The sequence below is a fragment of the Pistacia vera genome, unplaced genomic scaffold (genome assembly GCF_008641045.1).
Source record: "Pistacia vera cultivar Batoury unplaced genomic scaffold, PisVer_v2 Contig101, whole genome shotgun sequence".
NCBI lineage: Eukaryota > Viridiplantae > Streptophyta > Magnoliopsida > Sapindales > Anacardiaceae > Pistacia > Pistacia vera.
In genome coordinates, this window is record NW_022195039.1 from 211139 (window position 1) to 229414 (window position 18276).

Here is an 18276-nt window from a genome sequence, read left to right on the forward strand (position 1 = left end):
TGGCTGATCAGCTAAAGAGATGAAGTGAACAGAGAGTTGTCCTCATGCTAGACGTTCTCAAATGAAATGATAGTCAATCTCGATGTGCTTGGTCTGAGCATGGAAAACTGGATTTGTCGTGACGTATAATGTCGAGAGGTTGTCATACCAGGAGATATTAAATCCACATGAGTTCAGCTGTGGTGTCAGTGAGGTACTTGTACTCGGCCTTTATGCTTGAGCGAGCAACTATGCGTTGTTTTTTGGAACACCAAGAGATAAGGTTGTGATCGAGAAAAACATAGTAACCACCAATCGATCTACGGTCATCACGATCACCTGCCCAACTAGCATCAGAAAAGGCGTGCAAAGCAGTTGATGGACTTCGAGTAAGACGTAGACCAAGGCGAGGAGTGTTAGCCAGGTAGCGTAGAATGCGCCTGACAAACTGCCAATGTGAAGTAGTAGGTGCATGGAGAAATTGACAAGTAGTGTTAATAGAGTATGCAATGTCTGGCTGAGTTAGTGTTAAGTATTGGAGTGCACCAACTATGCTCCGATAAAGAACAAGATCTGGAAGTGGCTCACCATGTCGAACAGAAAGAGGCTTATCCGTGGTGCAGGGGGTGGAAATAGCTTGAGCATTTGTCATCTTTGCACGAACTAGAATCTCATGAGTGAATTTTGCTTGATGTAGGAGAAATCCATCACAGGTGGGCTGAACTTCTATTCCAAGAAAATAATGGATAGGACCTAGATCTTTGATAGTGAACTCTCGTTTAAGTGATTGTAGTAGACTAGAAAATGATGTTGTAGGGGATTCGGTGAGAATGATGTCATCTACATAGACTAGAATGATGATAGTGTATTCAATAGTGCGAAAGATGAATAGTGAGGAGTCTACACCAGAAATTTTGAACCCAAGGCTTGTAAGATATGAACTGAGTCTTTGAGACTAGGCTTTAGGAGATTGCTTGAGCCCATAAAGTGATCGTCGAAGACGACACACATGATGGGGGCATGTTGCATCTATAAACCCCTGAGGTTGTACCATGTAAACTTCCTTCGTTTAGATAGCCATGTAGAAAAGCATTTGAAACATCAAGCTAGTGAATTAACCATCCTTGTGAATAAACGAGGGCTAGGACAGTGCGAATGGTGACTGGTTTGGCCATTGGACTGAAGGTTTTTGTGTAGTTAATACTTGGATGCTGATGGAAACCTTTGACTACTAGTCGGGCTTTGTACAGTTCGAGAGAGCCGTCTGCATTCAGTTTTACTTTATACACCCATTTGCATCCTATTGGTCGAGCATGTGATGGAGGAGGTACGAGGTCCCATGTCCCATTTTTTATCAAGGCTGTATATTTTGTAGCCATAGCAACACGACACTTGGGGTCACGAGAAGCTTGAGTGTAACATGAGGACTTTGTGTATGGGTAAGCTGAGACTGTTAAGGCGTAGGTATGTTGATGGTTGAGAGTCTGGTGAGATATAGTACCATCTTTCAAGCGGGTAATCATTGAGTGGCCAGGTGCAGAGCAACGGACGACCGTGGATGAGGGACGCTTAGGTAGAGACTGATTTGATTCTATGTGAGTTGATGATTGAGGTTGTGAAGGGTTGGTATCCATTTGGGGTGATGTTGAGGATAATGGGGCCGAGAGAGAGATTCACTTGGTAAATGTGGACCTAGTGGAGATGGCGAGCTTGGTTGTGTCGGTGGAGCAGTAGATGAAACTATAGCATTGACCAGCAGAGGAGGGAGAGGTGGCATGATTTCATAAGTAGAGGTTGGTGTGGTTGGTGTGGAGGATGTCATAGTGTTGAAAGGAAATGATGTCTCATCAAAGATAACATCTGCAGCAATGTAGAATTTTCGATTGCTGGGACAGTATCAACAATAGCCCCGATAACCAGGAGGATACCCAAGAAAAATGCATGCTTGAGAGCGTGGTGCCAACTTGTGTGAAGCATAAGGTCAGAGATATAGGTACACTACACAGCTGAAGACCTTTAAGTGAGAAATATCATAAGGGTGTTGAAATAGTACCTGCCAAAGAGTGATATTGCCGATGATTGGGGAAGGAAGTCGATTAATAAGAAAAACTGCTATCTCAAATGCAAATTCCCAAAAATGTAAAGGAATTCCAGCTTGTGTTAAGAGAGCAAGGCCAGTCTCGACAATATGACGATGTTTGCGTTCAGCTGTTCCGCTTTGGAATGGGGAGTATGGACATGAAATGTGCTGATGTATCCCATGCGCTATAAGGTGAGCGCGAAAAGCTAAAGAAAGAAACTCAGGTGCACCGTCGCATTGTATTGCCTCTATCTTATGTTGAAGTTGATTCTTCACAAATTTATTAAAAGAAATAAAAATATCAAGAAATTGTGTGCGCCTAGTGAAGGGATAAAACCATGAACATCAGGAAAAATCATCAATAAAACGTACATAATATCCATAATTATTGAAAGATGTTATAGGAGACGGGCCCCAGATATCAAAATGGACTAGTTGAAGTGGGCAAGTAGCCATTGATTGAGTAGGAGGATGATGATGGCGGTGGCTTTTACTAAGAGCACATGCCTTATTTTAGGATCCTTGGAAAAAACATTATTTGTGGAATGCAATAGACGAATTATAGCTTTAGGAGCGGCATGTCCTAAACGATGATGCCTCAGATTAAATTTATTTGGGCTGGTGCAAGAAGCTGTAAGAATTGAAGGTGGTGACACTAGTTCTGATGGTGAGATGCTGTAGAGTCCACGATCAAGTTTGCCGTGTAGAAGGGTCTGACCTGTATGGAGAGAAATCACAAAGAAATAGTTAGGATAAAATAAGAAAACACAGTTATTGTCTTTTGTGAATTGGGAGACATATAATATTTTTTTAGCAATTGAGGGAACAACTAAAACATTGGAAATATGGTATGGAGAACTAGGAGTGGGTTCGATTGTACCTGTGTGAGCGATGGGAAAGGAAACACCATCACCCATAGTGAGTTGTTGGGCGCCCACATAGGGAGACACATTGGATAGTGCAACAGGATGGTCAGTGACGTGGTGAGAAGCACCCGAGTCCATGAACCAATTGTCAGTAGCAAGAGCAGACGGCAGAGGAGGAATTGTTGTAGAAGGAGCTACAGGTTGTTGGAAAAAGGTATAATAGGCTTGCGGTGGTGAGTTGTAGTGTGTGGGCTATTGGTTGTGGGTTTGAGTGTATGGATTGAAAAAATAATGGGCTTGAGGATAGTTTGTGGGCTGGTGATTTCGGGCTTCAGTATTAGAATAATGGGTTTGAGGGTTATTATATTGTAATTGGTTGAGGGTAGGCGACACAAATTGGGTGTTACACCTTTCTCTGCAGGTGGCAGCTTTGTGACCAGAATTGTGGCATAACTAGCAATGAGGGATCTCACGGCGACGATTTCGACTACCTGTTTGTGAGAAGGGAGTCGACAGAGGAGTAGGGAGAAGCACATTCGGCTGACAGTAGGGAGATCCCATTCATGAGTTTGACTTCCCTTGTGGAGGTCGCTAGTGGTGGAATGGTGGTGGAGTCAGAAAGGAGACGAACTGGCCAGGGTAAGCGACAAAAGCGGCTGGCGGTGGTTGTACATAATCAAAATGAGAGAGATCCAATCGGCCTTCATGAGATAAGAGCAACCCACGGAGATCATCCCTGGTGAGTTGGGCAATGCGGGTATGGACCGAGATCGTTGTCTCTAATTGAGAGAACTTGACCCCGAGGGCACAGAAAAGGTGAGTGTGATCTTCATTTTCCGAAATTGGTTCACCAATTGCGGACAATTGATCGGAGATTCTGGTGGCTTCTTGTAGGAACTATTTGACTGATCGATTTCCTTTTTTTATGGACTATAATTGCATCCGAAGTGAGACAGCATGAGCCTTTGATTGGGCAGCATAGGTCGTTGCAAGATATGTCCAAACCGATGCCGAAGTTGTGTGATTTGTGTGCTGGGTAACAATTTGTGTCGTTGATGTCGCCAATATCCAGCCAAGGGCTATTTGGTCACGGACAAGCCAAGAACTATATGGTAGGTTCAAAGTTATGGGAGGGCAGAAGAATTGGTGGTGCCGTCGCTTGTTTGCTACTGAAGAAGCTGCGGTGGTGAAGGTTCAGAGCCATCAACAATTGAGAGAATGTGATTGGCTCAAAGAAAAGGAATAAGTCAAGTTTTCCACACGACATAGTTGGTGCCGTCAAGACGTTCTCCGATGGTTGGTAATGAAATGAAATTAGAGCTGGTGGTGGTGGCCATCGGAGTTGGCATTGCTGAAGAAGGATTGGTAATGACGGGTGTTTCTATTGATTTTCAAGTGAGCTTTCGCTTACTGCTCCGATACCAAGTTTGAACTAAGGATCGATTAAAGAAAATAAACAACTAAAAAAGGAAACACAAATTCAAAATGAAAGATGAAGGAAGGAAGAAGAGACAAAGATTAGATTCACAAAGAAATATGAATGTATTGATGATTTTCCCCTTGCTTTACATATGAATTAAAAGTGTGTTTATATACACTTTAGAATGTTATCTTGTATAATCAAAGTTGTAGTCTTGCAAATATTGTGGGATGCAGATTGCAAGTTTGAATTAATCTGCTGAACTGGTCTTCTGATTATGGGAAGAGAAATTTGCACTTCCGTTTGAGGTAGTTTTGAGCTCAGCCAACAGTATTCATGAGTTCAGGAGTGATTTTTTAAGTTTATATCCAACAATTTCTATATAGATATATATGATCATTTATGGGGATATGATTTTTGCACCCATTTATTTCATAATTAACCCCTACTTTCAATTAACACAAAGGGGACTTTTGGTTAGGGCCACCCAAGTCACCACCCCCACCCACCTGCCGTCGCCTGCCGCCGGCCACCACCGCCACCATCACCACCGGAAAGGCACACGAAAGGCTGAAAATGCCTCCGTGCGTCAATATGACCATTTTCAGCTAGAGATCTAGTCAGAAATGGCCAGATTGTGACAGATCTGGTTGTTGACAGCCATATTGATGGCCGTTAACGACCACGTCTATTACCGTTAATGGCTAGATCGACGGATCTGACCATCAACGGCCAGATCAATGACGGATCTGGCCATCAACGACCAGATCGATGGCCGTTAACGACCAAATCTGTCACGATCTCTGGCCGAAAATGGCCATACGGTGCACGGAGGCCATTTCCTACCTTTCGTGCGCGGTTAGGTTGCCGACAGCCGACGGTGGTTGCTGGCCCGGCAATGGCTGGGTTGGTGGGGATGCTTTGTTGATTTTCTAAACTTTTATTATGGGGTTGTTTTTGCTAAGTTTTTAAATGCAGGGGGGTTATAATAATCCAAATAATAATCAGCATTAAAAAATAATATAATAATGATATTTAATTAGAGGACAATTCAGTAATTTAAATAACATACCCACCAATTTATTCCTCCCAACCAAATATATTAATGAAACATACCCACTAATCTATTCCAACTAACCAAACATATTTTCCTAAAGATTCTCAGTAATCTTTAAGGTAATCTAACTTTTCAGTAATCCAATCTTCTCTAAACCAAACGCACTCTAAGGGCAAAATAAGATAAAATAGTAAATTTATTGATATATAGATCATCATATTTTTACAATCTTGATTGAATTAACGTGATTAACCATTTAAAAAGGAACGGTATAAACTTGTGTGAAAATGGGTAAGAGAGTGATAATTTTATCCTGCAAGGTCTCCTTGTCTGGGATTGAACCTCTGTTCATGAGCAAAGAAAAGTGAGGTGATGCCCAGATGTTCAAATCACTTCTCTCATTTATCCCCTGCATTACTGCATGAAGGATCTTCTTTCTTCTCCAACGTAAAATTATCAATTTTGAGTTAAAAATCAATTTAACTTTTTCTTGTTGCCAATCATATATATAAATTCGTGATTTCCATATCACCCTCTGGTTATTTTGGAGTCGCGTTGGTTTCTTGGTCAGTACAATTGATCTGAACCGTTATTCTCTTCACTGCATGGAATCAAATGCTCCGAGGTCAGTGCTAGACATGAATCATGAGCTTATACATCATGGACCTCATATATGGATGTTCAGGTGCACTCCACCTCTCCTTTTGCAGTTTACATGTCTGTCCGGTAATCACTTTTGATTGTAGCTCTCTAATGACTGTTTGTTCTTTCATACGACAGTGGTGATACAGATGGCATTATCCCAGTTACATCCACCAGATATAGCATAGATGCTCTTAAGCTTCCAACAATAACACCCTGCCATATACTTGTCCAGTAATGGATGGTAAATTTTAACATATACTTGTCAAGCAACAACAACATCGTATAAAATTAATGTGTTAAGATTGACTATAAATGGGTTGACATGATTATAACATAAACTTGTTTAATCGGTGTAAGTAATAGGTTCAATAAGCAGGTTGTGTTAGGTTTTAGTCAACAGAACTCGATTAGTAATTCAATTAATACAATTTAACATATCCATCTAGTTCATAATTTAACTTAATTATATATGATTTAATTAGTATATAAGTTATTTTCTTTATATATATAATTGAGGGGATTGAAGAAATATTGAAAGATGATGGTGAAACATCAATGGTAACGAGTAAACTTTTAAATTCAATTAATGTATCAAAAAAAAAAAAAAGTTTTCGAAAAATAACATTATTCGTGCATTAATCATTTAGAAAAATCGATATTTATGCAAAAGAAAAAAAAAAAATTGAACAAGAGCATTAAACATGATGATTGTCAAGATGTAAAAGGTGTGGGGCTCTAATTTATGAGCTGTTCAAGGGTCCTATTACAATACTTTGTCTATTAATCCAATAATGGTTCATGATGGGATTTTAGTTTTAAGTATGTCAAAGATTAATTAAAAAACCATGTGATCTTGGTAGATAATTTTTAATTTAATTAATCTAGTAAATTAGTTTTATTGATATTTGATAAACATTTAATCCATGACAAGTAGTATTAGTCGTAATATAGACTCTACATTTCCACGTCAAGTGCCTCAAAAAGGTTGATGCAGCAAAATATGATAAGTCATAAATAGTATCAAACGTGTGAAGAAGGTCTTTTGGATAGATGATAATCATCCGACTAAGTTTAGAGTTGAATCAATTAATTTTCAACACAAAGAATCTGAATTATTAATTAGTAATTAGCATCAATTCTAACATAATTAATTCCTTAAAGGTTTAACGCAAATACATATATTACATGTCTCTTTGAGAAATTAAGCCCGCTACCTTATAGACAATTGCAATTAAATCAAGATAATTAACATTAGATTAAGCCATAAAATAAAAATTAATTAGTCAAAAACTACAAAACAAAGGAACAAAAGATAAGAAAGAGCAAGCAACAAGGAGATAATAAAAACTCTGACTACTTGGAACAGCTGCCGAAGTTTTCCCCCGCCGAGCATGAACTCCAACGCCGCCGGCAGCAAAGCCACGACCACCGCCGCCTTTTCCACCTTTCATCACCTGAACTCTCAACTGCTTCTGCGGCTCAAACGAACTGGGGCTTATCAGGCCCTCTTGTTGCATAACAAGCTGCTGCTGAAGACTGAAAACTCTTCTGAAACGTTTCGAAGAAGAAGCTTCTGCTTCAGGAGCTGCAGAGGTCTGAAGAAAGAGAGTGAAGAAGAGGAAGAAGATGAGGGAGAAGGTGAAGTTGAGGGTAAAGTTTGCCATGGTTGTTTATGAAAAATAAGAGCTTCTGTGTGATTAGGAAAGAGGTTGAAATCTCCTTTTATATATTAAAGATAAATTAAATAGTGGTTAATAACAAAAATTCCTCTATTGTTATAGAAATAACAAAAATTCCCCTATCATGAATTTTCATGTTCAAATAAACGGTAAATAGAAAATTAGATAAATATTTACCAACCGTCATATTATTAATTCTGAAGATACATTAACAATTTATTAACAATAGACGAATTTTTGTTATATCTAAAATTTAAGGGCGAAATTTGTTATTTAATTAATCCTCAAGAAGTCGAGAAAAACCCCTTTATTTTGTTTTATTTTTATTTGAATTATATATGTGTGTATATATATATATATATATATATATATATATGAAAGTGAATAAATTTTAAAGCTGTGGGGTGTGTCGGGGCCATGATAATTATGAAGGTGGTTCAATTTGCCAACAGAGCTTGTGACTTTTTATTTATGGATATTATCTATTTAGTTAGATATTCTTCACATGGACCAATTATATTAAATAGACAAAAAAAAAAAAAATAAGAAAAAGAAATAAAGAAACTCATTCTTGAATAATGAGTATATTCAAATTTATTATCTTTTAGTGTAATTACAATCAACTTTCTTAGAATATTATTTAATTTTATCGAAATCTGTCTATAACACAAGGCAAAAGTTTATATATATATATAAGCTTTACGTTTTTTGTTTACATGTTTCACATTACGAAATTATAAGTTTCATGTTACTGAATTGTTACATTTATATACTATAACAAAACACATTTTTTCACCCTTGAAAGCGGGTTTTTAATATTAATTGGAAATTGTAATAAAACTAAAATAAACAATATTTATTTGATTTAACAGAACTTTAGATATTGCTTTACTTACCATTAACATAACTTAATCATGAGAGCAGATATGAAATTAAATGAAGATCATTAATTATTTCCAAAAGAAATTAGCATAACAAGTATACCACATAATATTTGGTTACCAACTTACCATCATAAATTGTACGTCAAATATTTTTATTTTGAGGTAAAATGAAATTGACTTTAACCTTTTTCAATTAAATAAGTTTAAGAGATACTTTCAACTTTAAAAAAATAAAAAAAAAAAGTGCTTTCAATTGTTTATAACAAAAAAATGCTCATGAAACATATGCTTAAATGTAGTTAGAAAAAATAATGACAACTATTAGTAGCTCGTATATTTAGAAACATACTTTAATGATAATATAATTTTTCATTAGACTAATTAATCTATAACAGGGTTTTATTTCATTTTCCTTATAAAAAACATCCATTTCATTATTTAAAAAAAAAAAAAATCCCCTTAAAAATATTATAAACCCCTTTACAAAATAATCAAAAACCCCTTTTCAAGGGGTATTTAATATATTTTGAATAAAACCGATGACTTTAATACTAAACAATCTTACATAGAAGAAAATTAAAATAAACCCATCCCAGATATATGTAATAATATAATTTTCATGACATTAATTTATTTAAAGAAAACTAAGGTTTTTGTGTATCATATTAGCTAATAATTAAAAAAATATATATTATTCTTTGAACGTGGTAACATTGTCATCATAACAGAAAAATAAGCCTTTAAATCTGATATAGGGTATAGTGATAATAGTTTTAAAAAAAAACTTTTATATGTTGTATATTTATTCACCTCATAGTTGATAATTTAGACTACGCCTGTTTGAAATTGAAAGTTATAAAATTTAGTAACAAAACGACATCGTTATTCTTTTAAGATATTGTAAAATATATCAAAAAGATGTTGTGACATGTTTTGATATCAAAACTAGCTCTCTTTTTTTGCTTATATGAAAAAATATTTAAAAAATGAAAAATAAATTTAAAAATAATTTCGTTTTTTTAATAAATTAATCACCTATATAAGTTGTAAACAGCTTTGAAACCATAATCTCGCGCCTTTACAAATAACCACCATGAAATGCAAAGAAGAAATTCAAATCTTCACTTCAAACGACGATCGTTAAGTTCGCCGTCGCCATTTCTCTTCCGATCAAAGCTCGCCTTAATCAAAATCAAAGCACTCACCTTCTTTTGAATCCGATGACTTCGCTGGAGCGGAAGGTCTCATAATCTCCATAACTTAGAATTAGTTTTCTCCGTAACCAAATACCAGTTTTGTCAAATTTCAGGCGAAGAGACGGAAGCAGGCTCATCAGGCTGAGAGAGATCTAAGAAGCTGAAGGTAGGTTCTGAATTTTTTTTTTCGTTTTTAATTAATTCTATTTTTTTTATTTTGTTTGATTTTGGATCTAGATCTCGCATTCGATTTGTTTCGCAATCGGCTTCTTGTGTGCTATTTGATAATTTGGGAAAATTAAGCCCTAACATCGATGGAGATGCCTCTCATCGTCGGTTCAACGACGTTCCTCGTCGGAGATTTCTCAGATAAGTTCATTTTTATTCATTCTCTTGTTGTTGCTTTACTGATAATCATCAACTACCGTTGCTACTGTTGTTAAAATGTTTGTTAATTTTGCAGTGAGACTGAAGGAAAGGAGTAGAAGAACAGGAGATTCCCCTTAACGACGGCGTTTTACAGGTATATTATCGAAAAATGTAGTTCTATTTTGAAGTTCATTTACTTGATATAGAGATAATTTTTTCCTAATTTTAATTTACCTCAGAACGATAAACTAAAATGTAAATTTATAACATATTACAAGTTTGATAGTTTAATATTATCGTTCTACATTCAATTTTACGACATTTTTTGACTTTTTGATTTGTTATATTTTAATGTCAAAATGAGGAAATTATGAAATTCTAGAGTAACTAACATTTTACTGTGTGCTCTACATCATCACTGCTGTATTGTGTTTACATATGTTGGGCGCCTTATAATTTTTGCAGGCAAAAGAGGGCAATTTTGCAAATTGGTCTCACCAAGCTGTGGACTTCATTTTAGGTTAGGTGCTCACTTGAGATACCTGGAAATTGTACTAGTATAATAACGTGTATCAGTATATTGTAGTTAAATTGAAGTCAACTTTAAATATCTTAAAAATATGTTTTGACACCCTTGGCTTGGATAGATCATTTTTGCTATTAGAAAAGAGTAGAAAGAAGGGATTTTAATGAAGCCATTAGTTTTGCTTTGTTCTTTAATGAGTGAACAAAAACCATCTTTTCAAATGACATATCTTGTGGTGTTGGTTGTTAGACCCAGAGTAGTTAGGATATGCAGTTTTGTTGAGTGTTAAAACCTTAAAGGTTTCCCTGTTTAAACTTCTATTGTCAACTGATAGCATTTTGCTAAGTCTGTGCTCTAGTTTCTTGCTATTCACATTCACAGGGTCGCAATTGTACATGGTATTAAGTGTTCCTTTATTTTTTCTGACTATTTATAGTACATGTATTTTCTTGTTAGTTAACTCTACCCAAATGCTATTTAAAGTCTTTGCCCTGAAGCATCATTGAGGAATCTATTAACAGAGGGAAAGAGCAAGAAGTCATTGAAGGAATAATCAGCAGCTTAATTGTGCACTTGGTTAAAAGAACGTGTTCCTCCCTGAACGAAGATGGTACACTTGACTGTGCTTTGAAATACAACATTTTTTTATAGATATATGTTGTTTAATGGTTGAAGAACACTTTTTCTTATTGCTCTATAGTGATATTCATCAATAGGAGCACCAAATCATTGAACGATTTCCATTTTTCTGGCGATGTTACCTTTATGTACTTTTTAGTTTTTCCATTTTCTCCGTTTTTGTTTTCAAGCTGTTGACTCAGAGTCGTTCCATTTTTCCAGCGATGTTACCTTTATTGATGACAATTCTCAATTCTGCATTCAATGCCTGATCCGCAAGCTTGCAAGTGAAGCCTATATTGAACAGTGTGTCGTATTCTCAGTATCCCAAAGAATTTCTGTAGTAGCAGAAAGCTTGCTTTTCTCAGATCCATTTGATGCTGCTTTCCCCAGTATGCACGAGTGCATGTTTCTAATGTAAGTACTTCAGTAACTTTTGCATTTACGATCACCTCTCTGATTTCTAATCAAATTATTTCATTGAGTGAGATTCTGTATCCACATTCGATTTGATTCCATATCTAAATCAAGTTCCATATCTTTTACTGAATTAGCAGACAACTAGGCAGTCCAAAAAGCTTTTCTTCAAGCATTTGTTCTCCCATTTTTGTAATTGAAGACTTGTGACACTGGAATTGTCATTTTTCATTGTAATGCCTGCAAGAGTAGTGCGAAAGTCTTGGGTATGGTTTAATCAATAGGGCAGCTCAACTAATCATGGCCAAGTTCATAGCAACCTCTGCACAAAGTGTTGTATTAATTCCTTAATCCAAATTGAATAACCTTGTAGAAACAACTCCTATTCAAAAATTTCATTTAACTTTCCATTTATCTATCATCTAGTATTCCAGAATATATTTATCTAATTTGTTTTCGTTGGTGGCAGGATCCAGCTTATTGAGTTTCTAATATCAGATTACTTATTAACCTGGTCAAACAGTGAATTTTTGACAAAAGTATGTTCTGCTACTTCATTCCTTTCAAGCTTATTAAGTTTTCAAATATTTTCTCGCACTCAAGCTTAATATAAAGCTTTTCAAGATTTAACAATGCCTGAAATATATGAATGCGGCCAATGATGAAATTGCAGTGCTTTTTGAAGAGTGGGTTAAATCAGTCCTCCAAGCGAGAAAAGCAGCAGAACTTTTGGAAAGCAGAAATGGGCTTTATGTTCTATATATGGATTGAGTCACCGGATTGTTGGCTTAACAAGTTGGTCAGGTTTCATCACTCCACAAACTCAACCCAAATCTTCTTGATATACTTTTTCTTTAATGTTATCTTTGCATTTATTTTTCTTTTCATAAGCATTATCGCTAGCCACATGACTCAAAATATTTCCCCCCTAGAGGAACTTTTTTGAGTCTTCTGATGTCTTGAAGTATTGGAAATGAACAAATAGTACTAACTCAGAATTCTTAATAATGGTGCTTTTCCTGAAAGTTTATACAGATGTGTTCACCATTACTTGTACTTTCTAAGATTTAAATAAAATCCTCTTCTGTATTATATATATTTCCCGACAATTTTATCTCCTTTTTTTTTTTTTTTTTCTTTCTCTTAAGCGTTGTTATTTAACGTTATTATTAACATTTTTTTTCGCATAAGTTTCAAGCCTCATTTAACTTATAAGATCAATCAAACTGTATTCATACCTCATCAAATGTGCAAGTATTGCATATCTAGTAAAAAAATTACAACTGAATTTTGTAAATGAGTCTCAAAGAACATAAACCTCTTCCATAACAAAGATCCAATTTAATATGGAACAAATACTTAGGAATGAAAACAAGATCCTTATTTCAACATTTATTACTCTCTTCAATCACACAAACATAGCTGGAAACATAAATGATCTAGCAAAATTTCTTTTACAAAATAGTAAAGGTTGTTCCCAAGACGATCAAGGAAATTACAATACTTAAACCTCCATCTTTTGTTGACAAGTAAGGGACCAATTCACCCCAAAAGCCCAACACAAATTCAATTGGCATGCTTACATAAAGCCATTTGACTTCATGTTCATTTCCATCTTCTCTTCCTTCTTCATGGTTAGTCTTTGAATCAGTTGTAATGCAGTTCTTAGGAAGTGGAGATCCACATAGTTTCATTGCCAGCAAAACAAGATGCATCAAAACATTGTAGTTGAGTGCTCAAAGGAATCCTTTCGGTGAGGTGGTTGTTCGAAAAACTGGAGGGGATTTCACCAAAAAGTTGATTTCCATATAAATCAATAGATTCTATAGATGTCATAGCACCAATGATTTTAGGAATTCTTCTAGTAAGAGAATTGCATGACAAATTCAATGATTGCAGTGTTCTAAGATTTGTCACTTCGATGGAATCTCTTTAAAGAAATTGTTTTTGGAAAGATCTATACTTCTTAACAAATGATGAGTAGCGCTATATTCACCCCTTTCTCCTTTCATCACAAGACTTGCATCCTCAACAAAAAACTCACCCATAGATCCACTACCAAATTCAAAAACTTTGCCCATAGCATTCTCCATTGTTACCATGACACTGAAATTATTGACACATCTTGGTATTGGTGCAAAGAGTTTATCATAAGCAAGGTCGAAGATCTGCAGAGAAGATAGCTGACAAAGCTCAATTGGTAAAACACTGCAACAAAAGAGATTCTCAACATACAACCCATCACGTTGTCGCTAAGGTCAAGATATCAGAGATCAGAGAGATTTCCTAGTTGATAAGGAACCATTCCTCTAAATCCAGTAGAAGAAAGATCAAGGTACCTTAACTTTCTTGTAGAATCGAGGAATGGAGGATTCTGAATTTCTTGAAAATAATTGTTGCTTAAATCCAAGCGAACCAAATCTTTTAAATCAACCAAGGAGGGATTTTTCTTACCTCCGAAGAATCCTGTCAAATCTCTTTCGAGGTGGAGCTCAAGAACATAGCCTGTGAAGTTGTCACAGACAACATCAGCCCACGTGCAACATTCTCCATCACCTTTCCAAGAGGCGAGCCGCTTCAATTGATCTTTGAGGTCCTGCTTGAACCTTAAAAGTGCTTGTCTCTCACTTTCGATGCAATTCAGGTTAGTGCTTCCGTTGTTGCAGAAGAAAAAGTTGATGGTTGCCAAGGCAAGTAAGTCAAGAAAAAGAACAACAATATTCATGCTTGGTTTCATGGCCAATGGAGTTGTAAAGAGAAATGTGCATGAGAGCATTGATCTAGCGTAGTATTTATATTGTGTATTCTATATTATTAAACTACATATTTTTTAATTAATACTCTGAGTTCATTCTTTTTAACCAAAATGGGAGTTAACTGTTCAAGGGTAACAATATTTTACATCTAATTTGATGATATTTTAGATTTGTGAGAACCAATATGCACTTTCTAAGATTTAAATCAAATTTTATAAGAATCATATGTCTTTAGATCAGCTTCAAAGTGTCCTTTACCATAATTATTGAAATTTATTTCTCTCTTCAACCAAACACAAACATAACTGTGAACATCAAGGATCTACCAACATTTTCTTACAAAAAAGTAAAGTTCGTTTCAAAGACGATCTAAGAAATGACAATACTTGTACCTCCACCTTCTCTTGACAATTAAAGAAACTTTTTCGACAAACTCATTTTGACTTATGTGAAGTATCTTTAAATTTATTAAATTCTAAAGGACATAGATAATGGTATGGAAAGTTTATTTCTGCTAAGGTGAAGTGACTGAGGGAACCCAAATTTCCGATGGAGGTTGGAAGATTCCCCGTAAGTTTATTGTTCCCTAAATTAAGTATCTTCAAACTTTTATAATAATCCCACAAATGGGGCAATTCTACAAATAAAAAGTTTTCTTTAACTTTGAGAAACTCAAAATCTTTAATCCTAGAAAACAAAAAATTGAAATATGGATCCTGAGAAATTATATTATTGGCAAGATTTAGTTGCAAAAGTCTCATGGATATAATAGGCAGTGGACCAGATAGACTATTCGTATGCAACAACAGACTATCAAAAGGAGCACCCTCACTTAAATTTGGAATTCCTCCATGAATTTGGTTGTAAGAAAATTTAAAAAAGAAATTTGGGAGAGAAATTCCCAAAACCTAACAGATATGGTATAAAGTGATGAATTTGATATATCCAGAAGATGTAAGTTCTTTAGTGAAGAAAGCCATGATGGAAATATAGGGCCTAAATCACCAGAACCCAAACCAAGCCAACTAGCTTGAAAAGAAGGAATCCAACTAGGACTAATTTTCAACATTAGTGAGTTTCCAGATATATCAAAAATGACATAGGCTTGTGAGATTTGAAAAGTGAATTTCAGAAACAATTCCATTCAATTTGTTGAAGGAAAGATCTAATGTGACCAATAAATCAATGTATTTGTCGGTTTATGTGTGAGATACGACAAGTTTTCTTCCTCCTTGTGTTAGTTTGATTGTGTTGGTATTATTATATTATGTTTTATCTCAAAAGTTTCTAACAGAATTGAGGTTTATTCGTTTATTAAGATCAAAGTATTTTGTCCACATAAAATGTTTTGATTTGAACTATTATTTTTTCGTGGATTGCATCATATTGTCTTACCAAAAGAAGTGGATCATTCTATTACTTTGTAGACTCCAAGTAAAGGCATTAAACGGAAGATTTTAAATTGAAGAGCATGACAATAAATGGCTCTAAGTCTCAAATAACAATAACTAATTAACAACCTCCAACAAAAAAGATCAAGTGCAACATGGAACAAACACTTTTGACTGAACCAGCATCCTTATTTCGACATTTATTTCTCTCTTAAACCACACACAAACATGCTCATAACATCAAGGATCTAGCAACACTTTCTTACAAAGAAGTAAAGTTTGTTTCCCAGGTGATCTAAGAAATAACAATAATTGTACCTCCATCTTCTGTTGACAATCAAAGGACCAATTACACCCCAAAAACCCACCACAAATCCAATTGGCATGCTTACATAAAACTAGTTCACTTCATGTTCATGTCTACCTTCTCCTCTTTCTTCATGGTTTGGCATTGAATCAGTCATCGTAGTGCATTTCTTAGGAAGTGGATCCCCACAAAGTTTATTGCTAGCAAAACAAGATGCATCAAAACTTTGTAGCTGAGTGCTCAATGAAATCTTGCCCGTGTGGTTGTTGTTGGATATGTTTAGGTGACTCAAAAAAGACAGGTTCGAAATATTGGATGGGATTTCACCAGAAAGTTGATTTCTAGAGAAATCAAGAGATTCTATAGAAGTCATAGCACCAATAGTTCTTGGAATTCTTCCAGTAAGAAAATTATGCGACAAATTCAATGTTTGCAATGCTTTAAGATTTGTCACTTTTATAGGAATCTCCTCAAAGAAATTATTTCTTGAAAGGTCTATAATTCTCACCAAATCAAGAATAGAGCTATACTCATCCATTTTCCCTTTCATCACAAGGAATTGATTCGCCTTCTCGACGAAAAAAGTTGTGTGGTATAATTCATCATCACCATGGCAGTAAAATTATTGAAACATCTTGGTATGTTTCCAAAGAGATTGTTATAAGCAAGGTCTAAAACTTGTAAAGAAGATAAATGACAAAATTCTATTGGTAATACACCATGAAAATTATTTGACCGAAGGTTGAGAATCGCAATTCTCAAAAATCTATCTCCAATCCATATCGGAATCTTCCCAACAAATGCATTTTCTCCTATATCAAGTACTTCTAACTTGTAAGTTTTAAGCGAAGTAGGTATTGTTCCAGAGAGACTATTTTTATGAAGGTGAAGTAATCGAAGGGAACCTAAAGTTCCTATGGAGGTTGGAAGACTACCAGTAAAGTTATTGTTATCTAAGTTTAGGAACTCCAAGTTTTGCCAATTCATCCAACAGTTAGGTAATTGTCCGGATAAAAAATTATTTTTAAGGTTGAGTGATTGTGTTTGCTTTGACTCTTTATTCTTCCCATAACACAAAAATTTGAAAATCGATCCTGACAAATTATTATCAGAAAGATCTAATTCTCTAACCTTGGAGGATATAATAGGCAATCGACCTGATAAAGCAACCTCAGTTAAATTTGGTATTTCTCCATGGAATTGGTTGTGAGGGAGATTTAAGATGTGAACTTGAGATAAAAATTCCCACATTTTACTAGATATGGTATCTGAAATTCCTGAACTTGATATGTCCAAAATACCTATGTTTTGTTGTGAATATAGCCACAGTGGAAATCGAGGGCCTAAATGACATGAACCTAAACCTAAAAGAACAAGCTCAAATGGACGAATCCAATTAGCACTAACGTTTAGCTTTTGTGAATTTCACATACATCAAAATAAAATAATCTTGTGAGTTTGGAAAAGTGCATTTCTGAGATAATTCCATTAAATTTATTGAAGGAAATACCTAAACCATTCAAAGATGAAAGTTCTCCTAAAGACAATGGAATAGGACTAGAAATAGAAGTGTAAATTAGCGAAAGTTTGACAAGATTCTTAAATTTCTGAAGTTGATCAGACAAATGACCAAAAAGTTGACACTGACGCAACTCCAATAACTCTAATCTATTTGAAGCACATCTTGAAAAGATATCTAAGACTTGGGATATGTTTTGATTCAGTTTGACACAAAATAAAGAGATTGATTTCAATTTGCAAAGTGTTTCCAATGATCTTGGAATTCTCCCTTCATGTCTATCAGACCGACATTGGGCATCAAGCAAAAGATACTCAAGGTGGCTAAATTTGTACAACCAATTGGGTATTGAAGAGTTGAAAAAAGTTGTAAGATAAATCAAAGCTCCTCAGTGAAGTCAAGTTTTGAAGCCCATAGGAATCAAATCTTCAAAACTGTTACTAGATAGTGAAAGAAAGATTAGATCTTTATGACCAAAAATCCAACTAGGAATCGAGGGGCCTAATTGATTGTTAGTAAGATCAAGGATAGTAAGAGATGAAAAGTTTGCAATGGGTATTGGAGGAA

At 35.2% G+C, this 18276-nt stretch overlaps 1 long non-coding RNA gene across 5 annotated transcripts; it reads left to right on the plus strand.

Annotated features, from left to right (window-relative positions):
- The first annotated feature begins 9928 nt into the window (after positions 1-9928).
- Positions 9929-12599, plus strand: LOC116112162. Of its 5 annotated transcripts, XR_004125195.1 has the most exons (7): positions 9938-9972; positions 10270-10329; positions 10641-10695; positions 11158-11311; positions 11542-11736; positions 12206-12275; positions 12410-12599. It is a non-coding gene; the product is annotated as an uncharacterized LOC116112162 (long non-coding RNA). The 5 variants fall into 5 exon arrangements; XR_004125204.1 differs by lacking the exon at positions 10641-10695 and having other exon boundaries at positions 9929-9972; XR_004125222.1 differs by lacking the exon at positions 9938-9972 and having other exon boundaries at positions 10055-10329; positions 10641-10700.
- Positions 12600-18276: the final 5677 nt, after the last annotated feature.